Source organism: Pongo pygmaeus, chromosome 1, assembly GCF_028885625.2.
Source record: "Pongo pygmaeus isolate AG05252 chromosome 1, NHGRI_mPonPyg2-v2.0_pri, whole genome shotgun sequence".
NCBI classification, from domain to species: Eukaryota; Metazoa; Chordata; class Mammalia; order Primates; family Hominidae; genus Pongo; species Pongo pygmaeus.
The window spans coordinates 24937852-24954841 of NC_072373.2; the positions used below are offsets into that span (position 1 = coordinate 24937852).

Here is a 16990-nt window from a genome sequence, read left to right on the forward strand (position 1 = left end):
AGATCGTCCCATGCCACCATCTTCTAAGTCCTTGCATTGCTACATCCCTTCCTCACACCATCACAAAATGGACCACCCCTGGCTCCACACCTCTCTCCCCTAACAGGTGCTGCCTCTTTAGAGTGAAGAGTCCTGGATCTGAAGGAGGTCTCACTTGCATCCTGACCCTGCCAGTTCCCAGCTCTGTGACCTGGAGCTTGTCACTTCACTCCTCCAGGTCATGGCTTCCTTATCCATAAAATGAGAATAATCTCCACCTCAACTGGTTGCTATGAATGCAAAATGGGGTGATACAGACTATAGCACCAGGATAGAGAGAAATAAAGACTGTTGGGTGCGGGGGTGGGGGGAATGCCATTGTGTAAAAGGCACAACAGTGTCATTGTTACGCATACCACACGAGTTGGCATGTCTCAGTTCAAATCCAAATTCTACCTCATTGGTTTGTGTGACTATGGGCAAGGTGTTTAATCCCTCCAAGCCTCGGTGTCCTCAAGTATAAAGAGGAGACAGTAGTGGTTCCTACTTCATAGTGATACTTTGAAGATTAAATGAAATAATGTACAACAAGACTGGGCACAATGCCTAGCATGTAAAGTTAAAACATTAATATTATCACTTTTATTTCCATAATTATTACCATGCAGATGTTCAGGCCCAACCCTCTGGTCTCAGGGCTCTCTTCCCCTTTCTGGCCTTCAGCATGATCATTAGCAACACATCCTCTGAATCAGGAGAATCCAGTCACTGCAGGGGAAAGCTGGGGTAGAGGGGGTAGGTAAAAGCCACGGCAGAGCCCCTCTGAGGACTCAGGTGGATGATAAAGCCAGCATGGCCCATCCTGTTACAGGTGGAAACATGCACTCAGGGTTGCCAGGACGGAAGCTGGAGACCAGCAGGTGAGCTGAGGAGAGAGGCATCAGCTGCCCCTGGAAGAGTCCCTAGACCTGAATGATGAGTACAAATTGGGAAACACGGGACACGTTGGCTTATTTGCCATCGTGTGCCAGAATCTGCAGACACAGCTGGTTCTGACATAGCTTCCCTGGTTCCCGTCTAGTTAACAGGAAACAAAGACACCCCAGAGCTGTGCAACTCTGGGACTAAAGCCAAATGAGCAGGACACCAGGCAGACCTAGCCCCAGCTGACTTGCTTCAGGTGACAGCACAGCCGTCCTCAACTCCAGCCAGCAGCCATCTGGGTCAGGGTGAAATCCACAGAGGAGAAGGGAATGAGAAGGCCCTTTTCTGCTAACTTGTCATAGGCATAGGCCGGGTAGCCACTCTGAATAGCTCAAGCAGTGAGGGAGGGGTTGGGAAGAAGTGGGGGCAGCCTGCAGTGTGCTGGGACCTTCCCTGGGGCAGTCAGGCTAGAATCCCCCCGCTCCACCAGCCCCCTAACTCAGCCAACCCACCAGCACTACATCTGGCCCTGCACATGAAGTACACTGGGGCCACAGAGCCTACCCCAGGTAACCACCCCCAGCCCCAGGTTCCCCCTCCTCTCACCAAACTTGTGCGTCCTCTGGCATCCTTGGTTCTCAAACATAAGAATGCAGGAGCAACTTCTGGCCCAAATGTTTGGTGACCTTCCACACATCCTTTTGGGATCCTTGTTTTCAGCCTCCCTCCTTCTTCTGGTCCAGCGTCCTCTACCTCCTTGGGTATTTCTCCGACACCTAGGCCTCAAGGGTCCATGGCCAGCCTAGCCCAGCTCTGGGGGAGCATGCACCCAAGTGTGGATGTGCATCAGAAAGATTCCCCAAAGTATCTTCCAAGAAGATCCATCATTACTCATTCCTAAAAATACTTACTAAGCATCTACCATTTGCCAGGCACTGTGGTAGCAGCTGGAGATACAACAAAAAGCAAGGCAGACAGGAGCTGGCCTCTACCAGCTGCCGTTCATTTTGTGTTGACTCTGAAAACACAATGGCTTCTGGGCATGGTAGCCTATTTAGCAAGGCATCAATTGCTCACCTAAATATGGATTATTTTAATCAAACTGAAGACAGAATATGTATAAAGGAACGCAGTAATGCCAGCTCCGGCATTACTTAAAAGTTAAAACAACTTAAAAGTTGTAGATGACCGGTTGCTTGTAGTTTGTTTTGAGATATCATCATTGATCTGAGCAAGGCCCTCTCTTACATATATAATTGTTCATTTATTCATTCATTCATTTCCTTTTATCCCCACTAGCCATTTTGCTCCATCCTTGGCAATTATTGGTTTATGTATCATGTGTATCTTTCTGTTCCTTGTGTTCTTACAAAATGTGTATTCTGTATGTGTGCATAGATTTTAAATTTACCTAACTTGTATCCCATTCTTTCTTACCTTTTGCCCTCAGGAGTGTAGCTGCAGGGCTCTGTGGGAGCGGCCACTATACTTTGTCTATCCATGCTACCAGTGAGAAACACAGACTTGACCATGTCACCTCAAATAATGTCACAAAACCCTAATGCATGTCACCTTAGGGATTGGTATGCCAATTTCTTTGTGATTTATACCTAGGAGTGGAACTGTAGGGTCATGGGTTGTTGTTTTTTTAATTGGACTGACTGCCCTCTTTGACTGCCCTTCAAAGTGGTTACATTCCCCCAGCAGAGCTGCGGATTCTGTCCCACATCCCCTCAGACACTTGGCAGAATCCAGCTCTCTGGCGTTTGCAGTCTAATAGGTAAAGTGCAGTCTCTGTCTTGTTTTAATTTGCAACTCTCCAGATATGAGTTGGAGCAACTCTTTAAATAAAGCGTTAGCCTTTGGGGTTTCCTTTTCTGCTCATTGTCTGCTTAGATGCTCTGATCATTTTTCAACAAGATCGCTGCCTTTTTCTCTTTTTGATTTGTACTGGTTGCTGGTATGTTGTAGATGTGAATCCCCTTTCAATTTTAGACATTTTAAACACCTTCTCTCATCAGTCACCTGTTGATTAATTAACTGTGGCTATGGTGTCCTTCACTGAATGAAAATCAATGCACTCGTTTTTGCCTCATATTTTATACTTTCTGAAGTTTTATTTAAGAAGTTCTTCCTTGCCCCTAAGACACAAAGATAGACTCTTACATTATTTTATATTTTCTTTATGAAATTCGAGGATTCTAATTAGTCCTCTCCTGTCGTCAGATGCCAGTATCTGGGACTGTGCCAGGTCAACTCACAAGTCAGAGTTACTTCGTTCAGTGAATATTTAATGAGCACGTATTACGTATGAGGCCCTGTTCTGGGAGCTGCAGACAGAAGGCAAGGCATAGTCCCTGGACGGGATGACAGAAGTGACTAAGAACTCCATGTGACAGGAGATGACAGGGGTCAGGAAAGGGCAACCTCAAGTAGAAGGAATGAAATTTCAATTTGCAAACTGCCCAGGAGGAAGAGACCACAATCTCAGCAGGCATATGTCAACCGCATGCACGTGACATGACAACCATGCAAACATTTGGGGTAGCCCAAGAGTGGAGAAGATTATTGTTGGGGGATCTAGAATTCCTTTCCTAGTCTAGAAGAATTATACTAGGACTTGAATGATAAAGGCTAAAGTTCTCAAAACCAAATGTGGAATCAACTACTAAGAAGAAACTTCTAAAATGCAGTGGTTCAGACTCCATGTTGTACCCAATGGACAGACTCCTTCTGTATAAAGACAATCTTTGGCAGCAGTTTCCTCCAAACCTGCAGAAACCCACAAACTGGCGATTGAAGGCTGAGCCATGGCCCTTTGTAAAAACCTCCATGGGCTCCTAAGACAAGTGCCCTCTCTAATGATCACCTGCAGAAAAACTCGCCCCAACCAGGAGGATACCTATGTACTTTATTAAGATTCTTCTAAATAGCACTATCCACTTTGGGAAATTTTAAGAGCCAGGCATTACAAATTTATTAAAATACTTCAATGGAAAAATAGCAACCACAGTATCAACTCTGAGTACAACCAGAGCATAAAGGACACAACCCTGCTGGAACCCTTACCAGACCTGAGCCAAGGCCAGTCAGAAAGCAGGATGGATTATTTCACAGCCCATTAACACTTCACAGTACCAGCTGTCTGCATGCTCAGAGAAAGGTCCGTCACCTGGGCTCATCAAAAGGGCATCGTGGGGGAGTCAGGAACCTGAATTTGGGTTCTGGCTTTGTGTGATTTTGAACAATCCCTTTATTCCCTATGTCTCAGGTCCTCATGTGCAAAATTAGCACGTTGCATTGCATCAGTATCTCTGAACATGGAACAGGGGTGGGAAACATTTCAGAACTCCTTGGGAAAGTTGCCAAAATAAAAGGCAGCACACACCCTGCCCTGTACCTGCTAAATCAAAACCAGAGGGTGGCTTGGCCAGGCCGGTTGAGAGCCACCTGACCGGTTACACGTGACTTGGGGATTGTTTGCACATCACCTGAAGCATCCCTAGCACACTAGGCTCCTCGGGAACCTACAGACAGAATCCTCGGGCTTATCACTAAACCTATCGACTCTAACCTGTAGATATCATTCCACGGTGCTGGGAAAAAGAGAGTGGGGAGGGAGGAACTGTAAATCTCTTTGCAAATACAAACATCTTCCATGTCGTAACTTAGGTCCATAAACCCTAAATCTAAAACACAGCTTTGATCTCATAAGTGAGTCCTACCACATATGAGTAGATGCAAAGAATGCAAAGAACACATGCAAAGAATCCCACTAGGTTATGAGTGCCTTGAGGATTGCAGGAGGTATTGCTCCAGATAAGGAGACACTGTTTTGCTCATTGCTGCATTCCAAGCACCTGGATCAGAGCAAGGCACACAGTGTTTATTCAATAAGTATCTATTGAAAGAATGAATGAGTTTACCCATCTTCATATCCTTGGCCCAGTGCTTGCAATAAATGTTAAATGAGCAAATATAAAACGTTTTAAACTGTTTAAAATGCTTTCATAAATCCCTCATTAGTTGATCACAGCAACTCACCCAGTTCTTCATTTAGATGAAGTAGGTTAGCTCCTTCTCTACACCAGACTGTCTTCCTAGTGTGCTTAAGGGCAAATTATCTCTTCACTAAAGATAAAGCCTGGGAGTATCCAGCATACAAGAGGGCAGTTCTGAGGCCCAGTCACATGTCTATCCATCACACAGCAGGTCCCAGGATTCAGAACCTCCATCCAGAGCATGCTGTCCAAGACCTACTAATTAACTAAGTGAATGTATACATATTCAAGAGTGTGTAACACTCTACCTTATAAAAAATTATTTCAGATGGTTTGATCAGAAATACACAAAATAGAGAAAAATAATTGAAAATAAAAATTTGACCCAGGAATAAATACAGAGGTGGGAGGGAGAGAGAGATACCAAGACCACAGGGCCCCCGAAGAGCCAAATTCCTTGGCTTGAAAATTTGGATCTAAATTTCCCAGAATAGCCAGGTGTGGTGGTGCACACCTGTAGTCCTAGCTACTAAAGAAGCTGAGGCAAGAGAATCGCTTGAGCCCAGGACTTCAAGGCTGCAGTGAGCTATTATTGCACCACTGCACTCCAGCTTGGGCAACAGAGTGAGACCTTGTCTCTAAAACAAAATAAAAATTAAAAATAAGTTTCCCAGAAGCTGAAGTGAAAAGAGAAATCAGTTACTTAGCTGTTCGTGTCCATAAAGAAAAAGGATACCAGTTTCTCAGGGGAAACAAACTATTCTCCAAACTCATATTTAAAAGTTATTTTCTGTACAAATTTTAACTACAATGGAGAATACTGCACACTCATAGCACACACAGCAATAGGGATTAAACTGTTTGTTGTAGCATCCCTCAATAATGACTAAGTATTGAATACAAAATATGACCCAGCAAAAATATTTGATGGAGGAGGCAAGACAAGGCAATGTGGTCCAAATTTTGAATGTGCTTGAGTCATCTTCCATCAATCTATTTCACAACTAGTGAAACCAGTCCAACTGCCCATAGAACTTATGCTGATGGTTTTTTGAATACACATGGAAATTGACCCTCCCTGGTCTTAAAACTTGAAACTTACATTTGTCTTATCTGAATTCCTTCCTCAGAAAACCGACCCTCAGGCAAGGAACTGAAACTCACTAGACCACCACATCCAGTGAGATGCCAGATCCCTCATCCATCATGCTTGCTTCCATACCTCTCCCTAATTCCCATTTTCCTGCACGCGGTTGCATTCCTTCCCCACTATATAAACCCCCAATTTTAGTTGGCTGAGAGGAATTGATTTAAGGCAATCTCCCATCACTGTGGCTGACATCACCCAAATAAAGCTTTCTTCCCTGGCAATATTCGTTGTCTCAGTAACTGGCTTTCTGTGCAGCAAGTAACAGGACTAGACCAAACCCCTAGCATTTCAGTAACAGATTTTGGTTCCTCCAGAAGGCCCTGTTCATGGCTCTGCAGCCGTGGGCCAGGAGAGTTTCAGAGGCCCTCCTAAGCAGCTGCCTGGCCCTTTTTTGGCTGGAGGTGGATTTCTGTCTCTCTCTTTGACTCTGTTACTGTGGCCCCTACTGCATTTCTGATTGCCTATGAAGAACAGCCTTTGAAATTTGACATCTGCATCTGGATAAGTGAGTGTCTTTTGTGGGTACCAGACGAGGGGAATGGCTCAATTTTGGGAATTCCAAAGAAATTTCCATTTGCAGGTTGAACAAGTGTAACCAACACAGAGGCAAGCCCTCCAACTATTTATTTGGACACTCTTGGGGCCTGTTAGTAATTGTTTGTGTGTATACACATCTGTGCCTGGACAAGTATGTTTTGTGGGGCCAAACAGTGACAACTGCTCCTCTCAATTTTGGGAATTCTGAAGAAATTTCCATTTGCAGGTTGAATGAGCCCAACCAAGGGAGGAAAGCACCCCAACTATTTCAGTTTGGACACTCTTGGGGCATGGTGGCTGCTGCTGCAGTTGGATTGTGTATTGGTGATTGTGCATATGTCAACATAGCTGTGGGAGGTCGAGGTTCAATCCCACAGTGCGGCCTGCTTGGATGCATTCTTAAGGTTGGTATGAATGTAGCTGTGGGCCAAGACAGCAAGGGAAAGTCTACGGCCATACCCATACCACCCCAGACTGCCTGATCTCATCTCATCTTGGAAGGTCTTTGAATCATAGGGCTGTCTTACAATTGGATTCATTTTACTGTTAAATGGGAAACTGGGTCGGAGTTCCTTGTATCCAGGCTTGTATGCTGCTCATCTAAAAAGCGTCAGGACTGAGTAGTATTAAGTTGGTGCAAAAGTAATTGCGGTTTTTGCCATTGCTTTCAGATGGCAAAAATCACAATTATTTTTGCGCCAACCTCATACATGATGTTCTTCTGTGGTGCTATTTGGCCCCAGTGTTCTTTGGAGTCTGGGAAGGTTTGGCCTTTAAAAATCAAACTGCCTTGGAAATTGCTTAACCCAAAATTTTGGTTCACAGGCTTCACTGGATTACCTACCAGGGCAAAATTTAGCCACATGAACATGTTCATAAACTGGTGAGTCTGCACTACTATCTCACGGCTAGAATTCCAAGGTAAAAGCTATTGGATCTTTGTTTATATGTGTACATATGTGTCTGGATATCATGTGTTGTCTTTACATGGTACCAAATTGGCTTATAAATAAAAAGGAACCCACAAATTAAGTAAATAAGTCCAAGCCTTTTTCAAGTTCATGTGACTTAAGTAAATCCTAAACAAGCGGGCTTTAAAATTATTGGTAAGATTAAAATAGAAATGTTTTCAGCATTGTCAACATATTTTTTCTGGGTTTTATATTTGTCTCTGTTAGATATTTTAAAGTGTCAGAGTTTGGCACAGAAGGTTATAAAACTATAAACCCAGCCAAAACAAAATGATCTTTGTGTGATTTTTTTATAAGACTAATATCATTAGTTTAATAGAAAGAGCTGAATCTTCTGAGTTATTGGTGAAAATACCCATATATTTAAGGTTCTTGAGTGAGCACTTAATATGCACAGGTTATAAAAATAATCAACAAGGAAATAATGACTAGCTCTGTCTAGTATCTCAGCTCTCATACAGAATCTAGACTGCTAAAAATGAGTGAAATGTAAATGGGGTAATTGCTATAAGTGAACTTTTTATGTAATTTAAAATCTTGGAATTATTTTGGATGCTCACTAGATGTCTAAGTCATTTCCAATTAAGAAAGGGTTATAATATAGGCAAAACATGTTTTTGTAAAAAATTATGGAATGTTCTTACCTATAAAATGCTAACATCTGATAGACAGTTCAGAATTACTTGCTTCCTAGATCATCACTCAAATTTAAGGTTACTAAGAATAGGAATTCTAGCTAATATATAATTTTGGGCCACAATCACCAACACAGCCATGCTGCCGCCCCACCTCCCCTGCTTCCCACTAGTTGCCCACATCCTCCGACCTGTTCCAACAATCTGATAAAACGTGGTGGATTACTATGAAGTTCTAGGTGTGCAGACGTGCCTTACCGGAGGATATTAAAATGACATACCAGAAACTGGCACTGAAGTAGCACCGAGATAAAAATCCTGAGAATAAAGCAGCAGAGAGAAAATTCAAACAAGTAGCCAAGACATGTGAGGTGGTGTCAGATGCTAGAAAACAAGATAGCTTAATTTATATTAAACCAGAAGGAGGATTAAATGGTGGAGGAGGCGGCGGAAGTCATTTTGACAGTCGTTTGAGTTTGTCATCACATTTCATAATGTAGATGATGTCTTCAGTGAATTTTTTGGTGGAAGAGACCCACTTCCATTCAACTACTTTGAAAACCTATTTGAGGACTTTTTTGGGAATCAAAGGGGTCCCCGAGGGAGCAGAAGCTGAGGGATGGGTTGTTTTTCTCAGCATTCAGTAGATTTCTATACCTTGGAAGTGGATTTTCTTCTTTTGATACAGGATTTACTTCATTCTGGTCACTAGGTCACAGTGGACTCATTCTCTTCCACATCATTTGGTAGTAGTGGGATGGGCAACTTCAAATGTGTATCAACTTCTACTGAAATGGTTAATGGCAAAAAAATTACTAAAAAAAGGATTGTCAAGAATGGTCAAGAAAGAGCAGAAGTTGAAGAAGAGGGCCAATTAAAGTCCTTAACGATACATGGTGAGGAGCAGCAGCTGCGCTTGGATAACCAGGAATTCAATGCACACACTTAACAGAAATGTTAAACTATAACAAGCACCATTAGAGGATTAACAAAAACAGTTTTTGAAGATATCCAATGAACTCGACTTTCAGTATAATTGTACCTAAAGTATTTATAAACAGCTTCTCGAGCTCCTATTTGTCATAGACTTTTGAGTTTATTGTTGGGACAACAAAATAGGACTTTTTGTTTTAAAAATCAATGTAAATCTCTGTATGCACATTGCTTTTTTATTAAACATACTCCAAGGTGAGCTTTGACTCTTCAGTGGTAGGACAAGATTGTACACTAACACCAGCATGGATCTGCTTTTCCATCACGTCTGGAAATGTGAGGCAAGCAGTGTCAGCCTGTTATGACGTTAATATTGCCAGGACAAGCCTTCTATAGAAACAATTTCATTTTTTTTCAGTGTTTAGTAGTGAAAGATATTAATGCGTTAATGGTAATATACTTCTGGCTTAATATAAATTAACGATGTTTTCTACTTGTGCATAAATGCTGGCAATTTAGTAGGTCTTGACAATTGTTTAAACATGCAAAGTTAAGCTTGGGTTTTAAAAAAGTAAAGCTGGTAAGCTGGGTCTTTGTCATTTGCTTTAAAACAAAGAAACACAAATGTGTTCAGTGCATTCTTTCCTGAAAAAAAAAATTGTATATAAAATGTGCCAAAGAAGATGTGTTCTTATTGAGAAAAGTAATAATTTTGTTTAATTCAGAAGTTATCTGATATGGTTTGGCTGTGTCCCCAACCAAATCTCATCTTGAATTATGCTCCCATAATTCCCATGTGTTGTGGGAGGGACCCAGTGGGAGATCCCTGAATTATGGGGGTGATTTCCACCACACTGTTCTCGTGGTAGTGAGTAAGTCTCACGAGATCTGATCTCTCTTTGCCTGCTGTCATCTATGTAAGATGTGACGGACTCCTTGTCTTCCGCCGTGATTGTAAGGCTTCCCCAGCCATGTGGAACTGTAAGTCCAATTAAAATTCTTTCTTTTGTAAATTGCCTGGTCTCAGGTATGTCTTTATCAGCAGCATGAAAATAGACTAATACATTATCTAAAGGTTTAATTATGGACTTGGAAAGCTTATTTATGAAACAAGGTAGAAAGGAACCAGTGGTAGGGGAGAGAGATGTGAAAAAGTTAAGATTGGTCTCCTATGTTAGAAAAAATTTCCCTTAAAATATCGATTTGCTCTTAATAAAATCACAACAGGTTTTGATTTTGATTCTATACTGTTTCTTTTTGAAAACTTCTCATATTCATGTCTCAGAATGTGTCTTGCTGCTTTCAGCTTTTTTCTCCCCATGAAAAGGCCTGAGATGCTAACTCTCTCCTTCAACCTTTTTGCTAGCTCTTTTAAGTTTTTTTCCTCCAGTTCTAACTACTGCAGTGGCCTGATGCTGAAATGTTTATCTGTAAGATCTAGAAAAGCAATGTTTTCTTCCAGTATAACTTGATTCTGCACTCTTGGCTTTTCTTGATTATGTCTAAATTGTTCCATGTAACTGGCAAACTTCTCATGTTGTTCCCCTGCTCAAAGTACTAGTTTCCCGGTTTCTTCTTTCCTTTGTAAGGTTCACTCATGACCCTGGACACACTCTTCCTGTGTCTGATTAATTCAAGTACTCTTTTCCCATCAGGTTTGGCTTTCAGGTTATCTAAATGAGCTTCCCATAAGGAGAAGCAATCATGCTGCAGAAGGTCTTTCTTTGCCTTTGGGTAACTGGCCTAAGGAATTCTCTTAGTAAAATGTAAATCTGCTTCTATCTCATCATTATTAAGTTTTTGATTAATTAGGAAAACCGAAATTTAAAAGAATTAAGGTTTTTATATCCATGTAACTTTCTGTATTGCTTTTAAAGTCCTTGTGCTATTAAGTTACAGGGCACTGACTCCTGGGTCTGAAAAAGGCACCTACTCCTGCTACATCCTAAACACTGACACCAGTCAAAGCCTCGTCTTCAGACCCAGGAGAGGGTGACAAAACAAACTGCTTTCATGAGACACAGGGCCAGAAATTAAAACTATTCAATCCCTCTAGGCCCAGGGACTATAGCAGAAGAGGTGGGCACGTGAGACTGCAAGGCCAATTTTGAGGAGTAAAATTAGTTCCGTCTTTCTCAAAACTAAACATTAACATCAAAAGCACACTGATGCAAGGCCAGCATCTGGGCCTCTGTGTCAGAATAACAAGATTTTCTTGAAGCATTGATCTGCTCTAATAGAAAATTATAAAAGGTTATAAAAGGTTTATGTAAATGTCAAATTGATTAAAATTAGATAAAATTGTTTATAAGGTTTTATTGAACTTAGCTTTAACATTAATAATACACTATACAGAGGTAAATTCGATTTTCTCTTTTGAACAAAATGCGTAATATTAATAAGAGATAATGGGAGATTTCTGTTTACCTTCTGAGTTAGCTGCAGGAAAAAAAAAGAGGGGAGAGAGAGACGGGTTTAGTTGGCCCCACGCTGTCTTTGCTGTCTTATTATCTGGGAAAGTGGATTTCTTATCAAAAAGTAAAGGTCAGGAATTGGTGGGTTTTTTTAATATTTGAATTACCATTCTGGCTAAATGAATAACTATTCTATAGTGACTGTGACCCTATTTTGTGAAATCAGGTGTATTAAACCTTTGATATCTGACAAATTTTCCAAAAGCAAAATTTCAAGTTTTAAATTTAGTCTTTTTGGCCAGGTACAGGGGCTCACACCTGTAATTCCAGCTCTTTGGGAGGCAGAGGCAGGCTGATTGCTTGAGCCCAGTTCAAGACCAGCTGGGCAACATGGCAAAACCTCACCTCTACAAAAAAAAAAATACAAAAATTAGCCGGGCATGGTGATACACACCTGTAGTCCCAGCTACTTGAGAGGCTAAGGTTGGAGGATTGCTTGAGCCAGGGAGGTTGAGGTTGCAGTGAGCCATGATTGTGCCACTGCACACCAGCCTGGGCAACAGGGCAAGACCTGATCTCAAAAATAAACAAATAAATAAATACATTCAGTCTTTTTGACCACAAACTAATTTTTTAGCTATTAGGGTCCCTTGAATTCCAAGAGAGACATATTAGGCTTATTTGGTATGTTAAAATTATATACAAAGCATTGTCATGTAGTAAATGTTTAACTTTCTTTGGGTTATATTTATATAAATGTGTTATTAATGTATATTCCAAAATTATGTGAAATTCCTAAATTTCTGATCTTAGTATATGTTATCAGTAATAATCATGATTACGTTAAATTGTTGCATGCCACAGAAATAACCAATCTTCCTTGTCAATTGTGTCTTCAACCCTGACTGTCCTAAGACTTTTGTCATCCACAATTGTTTTACTTTGATTCTTCTCAAAAAGCAGTTTATAATCAGCTACAGTCAAAAACTTGCTTCTTTAGGGGAGTTCATGAAAAGGACTCTTGAATGCAGATTTCTGACAACTTTGGAGATTGTGCCACTGGATTAGAGAGAAAACGTCCAGGACTCTCGTTGGAGGGCCGATGTGTTCATGAGGATTGCTGGCCCAATATCAAGCAGAACAGGACTAATTGCATGGACTGAACTAGTAGAGGACTGAAATAATTTTTTATTATGTCTTTTATTTGAAATATTGCCAATTGTTTTTGTTTTGGTTTTCAGGGTCAAGAACACTTTTTCTTTGGGGCTATTTATAGCCTTTAACAATTGAGTAAAATAAACTCTTATCAATAAAATGTGAAGCATATTTCTCTCTCTCTCTCTCTCTCTCCCCTATTTCTCCAGAATTTGAAAACTATTTGTGGTGTTCTTACTTTATGGCTTAATATATGCTTTGTATACAAACCATAGGGGACTGGCTTTATGATGACAAGCATATTAACCTTATTTTTTGGCTCTGGGGTTTTGGCTTTTATGTTGATTTAAGGGTTAAGGACTGTGTGCTCACCTCCATTCCTGTCTGGCCTAGAATGTTTAATTGGCTATAAGCGTTGGCTATAGGTATCCTACTGAAGGACAGGATGGACCCAGGGCAGGTAGCCATACCACCCTGGCAATGATATGGGACAAAATAAAAGCTTGGCCATGTTGCCTCTGGCATATCCAGACCGAAAGAGACCAAAACAAAAACAAAGTCCTAAGCCTCCCATCAACTGAATGGATCCACTTGTAGCCAAGGGGACTCCAGTTGCCAAGAGACAAATCTTGTCTAGGAAAAGGTCTTGCCTCTTGCCCTGCTGAAGATACAAGTAGCTCCCAGAAGTGGGTTGGCTCTTAGCCCCTTCGAAATGTATGGAAGACCATTTCTCCAACTCCTAACTCTAGATCATATATAAAATAATTAAGAAATATATTAACTACTGTCTCTGAGCTTGCTCCCAACAAGCTCCAGTTCCCTACAGATGTGCCTCTCCACTCTTTGAAACTGGAGGATCCAGTCTGGTTGAAGACCTGGAAATCCCAACAGGCTGAAGACCAGCCACAAGCACAATAAGTCAGCCCTTTTGAAATGCTGCTGACCACCCACTCATCTGTCAAGTTAGCCAGCACAGATTGGGTGAAACCAGTCAGTCCCTCTGGGATCCCTCTGGAGTAAACAGTCATGGTCTTGTGAACACCGCCCCTCAACCACCGCCCCCCCGCCGCCCGCCACCCTTATACCCAACCAAAGATCCTAGATAAGAAATCATAAAGGGAACATGCACTCTTCCAGTCATTGTTCTCCCCTAGACCCTAGCTTTTTGCATGTGGGATGTAACAAATCAGGAAGACGTTTTTGGTAGGCTTAGGATTGTTCTCTTGGATTCCCCAGTGGATTCACTCCATATTCTGATATTTTAAAATTTGGTTTATCTATGCTGTTAATCACTTTAGTTCAATGTGGCCTCAAATGTTGTTCAAAAAGCAAAATAAAAGTACACAGATCATGGTCTTCCAGTGTGCCAGATGCCAGCCAGATACTCTGAGTATTTCCCATTATAAGTGGAATGCTTTCATTCCTTCTCACTATCCCACAACGACCTTCCTTGGCATGAAGCATCCAGGATTGATGGTCAGATTCCCCATGATTGGGGAATTGATCAATAGAAAGGGGAGGAACTGAAACTGCCCCAACTGTTCAACAGAACTGATGCTTCTGGTTTTTTGAATAAACATGGAAATTGACACTCCCGGGTCTTAACATGTGAAATTTACATTTGTCTCATCTGAGTTCCTTCCTCAGGAAACTGACCATCGGACAAGAAGCTGAAACTCACACAATCACCACGTCCAGTGAGACGCCAGTCCCCACAACCTTCATGTTTGCTTCCATACTACCCCTCCCTAATTCCTGCTTTCCCATGCATAGTTACACTCCTTCCCCACTATACAAACCTCCAATTTTAGTCCGTAGAGAGAGATGGGTTTGGGGCTGATCTCTCATCTTACTGATTGATGTCACCCTAATAAAAAGGCTTCTTCCCTGGCAATACTTGTTATCTCAGTAATTGGCTTTCCATGCAGTGAGCAACGGATCCCTGGGTGTTTTGCTAACACTAGGTGTCTGGAAAGCTGGAGAACAAACAAGTGGAAGTGAGGTTCTCCAGAAAAGGCCTAGTGTTCTGTGTTGCTCATTAGGAGTGGCTCCCTATAGCTTGAAGGCCCACTACACTGACAGTGACATTGACAATGACTTGTGAAAACCGAGGAGTCTAACTAGGATTCTCCCTCCTGCTTGCATGTCCATTTTCCTTCAGCCCAAAAGTTAACTGTGCTGAAAAGCCTCCATTTACCCTTCCAGATCCTCTTCACCCTTCTCCACCCTGCCCACGGCCCTGGCAGGCTCTGAAGAATGCGTCATCTGGCCTTCCTTGCCCTCTTGCTTCCCATTACATTAGGCCAACAGGAGGCATCAGCTGAAGACACAAGGATCTTATTAGGGTACTTATTTGCCCAGTTCCCTTCCTGCTACTGTGGCTTCACGGTGTCTCTACCTCTCCACATGAGGCCCTAGCTCCTTCAGAAGACAGCCCCACCCACTACAGCTCCCATGAAGTTCTAGTAACAGCCTCCTCCCCTCACCCCTTCACACCCAGGGGTGGTAACAGCTTCATGGGTTGCTAGATCCTGGCGCCACATCATCCCTGGTGGTTTCTTAACCCTATACCTCCTCTGTAAATAGTCCCTTCATTAAACTTTCCTCAATTACCCCCTTTGCATGTGCGATCTGTTTTCTAATGGGACCCTAAAAGATACATGAGCCAAAGAGAGACCTGAAGGTTAGGTCAAGTTGCATTTCCTAAACACTCCGGATATATTCCAGCATGTAAAGGGATGGCCGATCAAAGTTTTCAACATTCTACACCATAGGGATTGGAATTAGTTTGGCCTAGAAAAGTTTCAAAGCAGGTACTACTTGTTACTAGTTATTAAGCAGAGGTATTTTTTATTAAAAATCTTGGTAATGCTCCTGTAGACTATCTGGCTTTGGGCAATAGAGCTTCTTAATGAATTCTCCAGAATGAATTATTTGCAAAGTGTGTCCCTAAGTAACTAAACGAAGTGACCTGCTGTATGGAGTTATTGTGTATAGCCAATTAAATCCTGCAAGGCATTTGCTGATTCAGTTTTTAGAAATAGGCATCCACAGTGGCTAAACTCAGTGTCTACTGAGGTCACACCTAGTTTATGACCAAAGAAAGGAAGAAAAAGCTGTTTATCAGCATATAGAATATCTTCTTTATTAAACAAACAAAACCCAACTCTACAGCAAGGAGGCATGCATCTGGGCTATTCAAAAGCAACTTAAAATCTTTTTTTCGTTGTTGTTGAGATGGAGTCTTGCTCTGTTGCCTAGGCTGGAGTGCAGAGGTGTGATCTTGGCTCACTGCAACCTCCACCCCCTGGGTTCAAGTGATCCTCCTGCCTCAGCCTCCCAAGTACCTGGGATTACAGGTGTGCACCATCACAACCAGCTCATTTTTGTATTTTTAGTAGAGACAGGGTTTTGCCATGTTGGCCAGGCTGGTCTCAAACTCCTGACCTCAGGTGATCCGCCCGCCTTGGCCTCCCAAAGTGTTGGGATTACAGACATGAGCCACCGCATCCAGCCAAATCTTTTTTTTTTTTTTTTTTTTTTTTTTTTGAGATAGGGTCTCACTCTGTTGTCCAGGCTGGAGCACAGTGGCACAATCACAGCTCACTGCAACCTTGACCTCTCAGGCTCATGTGATCCTCTTGCCTCAGCCTCCCAAGTAGCTGGGTGTGGTAGTGCATGCCTGCAGTCCCAGCTAATTTTTTCATTTTTTAATAGAGACAGGGTTTCACCATATTGCCCAGGCTGGTCTCAAACTCCCAGCTCAAGCAATCAGCCTGCCTCAGCCTACCAAAGTGCCGGGATTACAGGTGCGCGCCACTATGCCCAGCCTCAAATTCTTTAAAGGAAGAGAGGCTAAGGCCCAGTTGCCTTCCTTTGTTCAAAACAGATACAGGAGGCCATACTGACTCTTGAGGTAGTATTAAAAAGCAACAGTAACTGAGAATTTATATTGAGTTTGTACAGCTTCACCAGTTCACAGAGTGAATACTAAAGAGAGACTGCAAAGTACTTGTATTTTCCTTAATAGATTTCTTCACAGGAGAAGTATATAAAAAATGATCAATAAAAATACAGAAATACCCAAAACCCCATTGCTCTTCATCTAAAACACTGGACTGAGAAACACAGATTCCAAAATTCAAGGAAGAAAAACATAAAATTTAGATGAAATGTCTAATAAACTATAGTCACTTTTTTTTTTTTTTTTTTGAGGCAGAGTTTCACTCTTGTTGCCCAGGCTGGAGTGCAACGGTGCAATCTTGGCTCACTGCAACCTCTGCCTCCTGGG

General features: G+C 42.0%; 2 protein-coding genes and 1 pseudogene across 3 annotated transcripts in view; 2 read left to right on the forward strand and 1 right to left on the reverse strand.

Moving 5' to 3' along the window:
* The window catches only part of NVL (nuclear VCP like), a 549783-nt gene that overhangs the window by 96529 nt on the left and 436264 nt on the right, over nt 1-16990 (forward strand). The gene's annotated exons all lie outside the window — the stretch shown is intronic.
* LOC129028076 (protein cornichon homolog 3) overlaps nt 1-16990 on the reverse strand; it is a 126575-nt gene that overhangs the window by 72309 nt on the left and 37276 nt on the right. The gene's annotated exons all lie outside the window — the stretch shown is intronic.
* On the forward strand, nt 832-9238 carry LOC129009499 (dnaJ homolog subfamily B member 6-like; annotated as a pseudogene).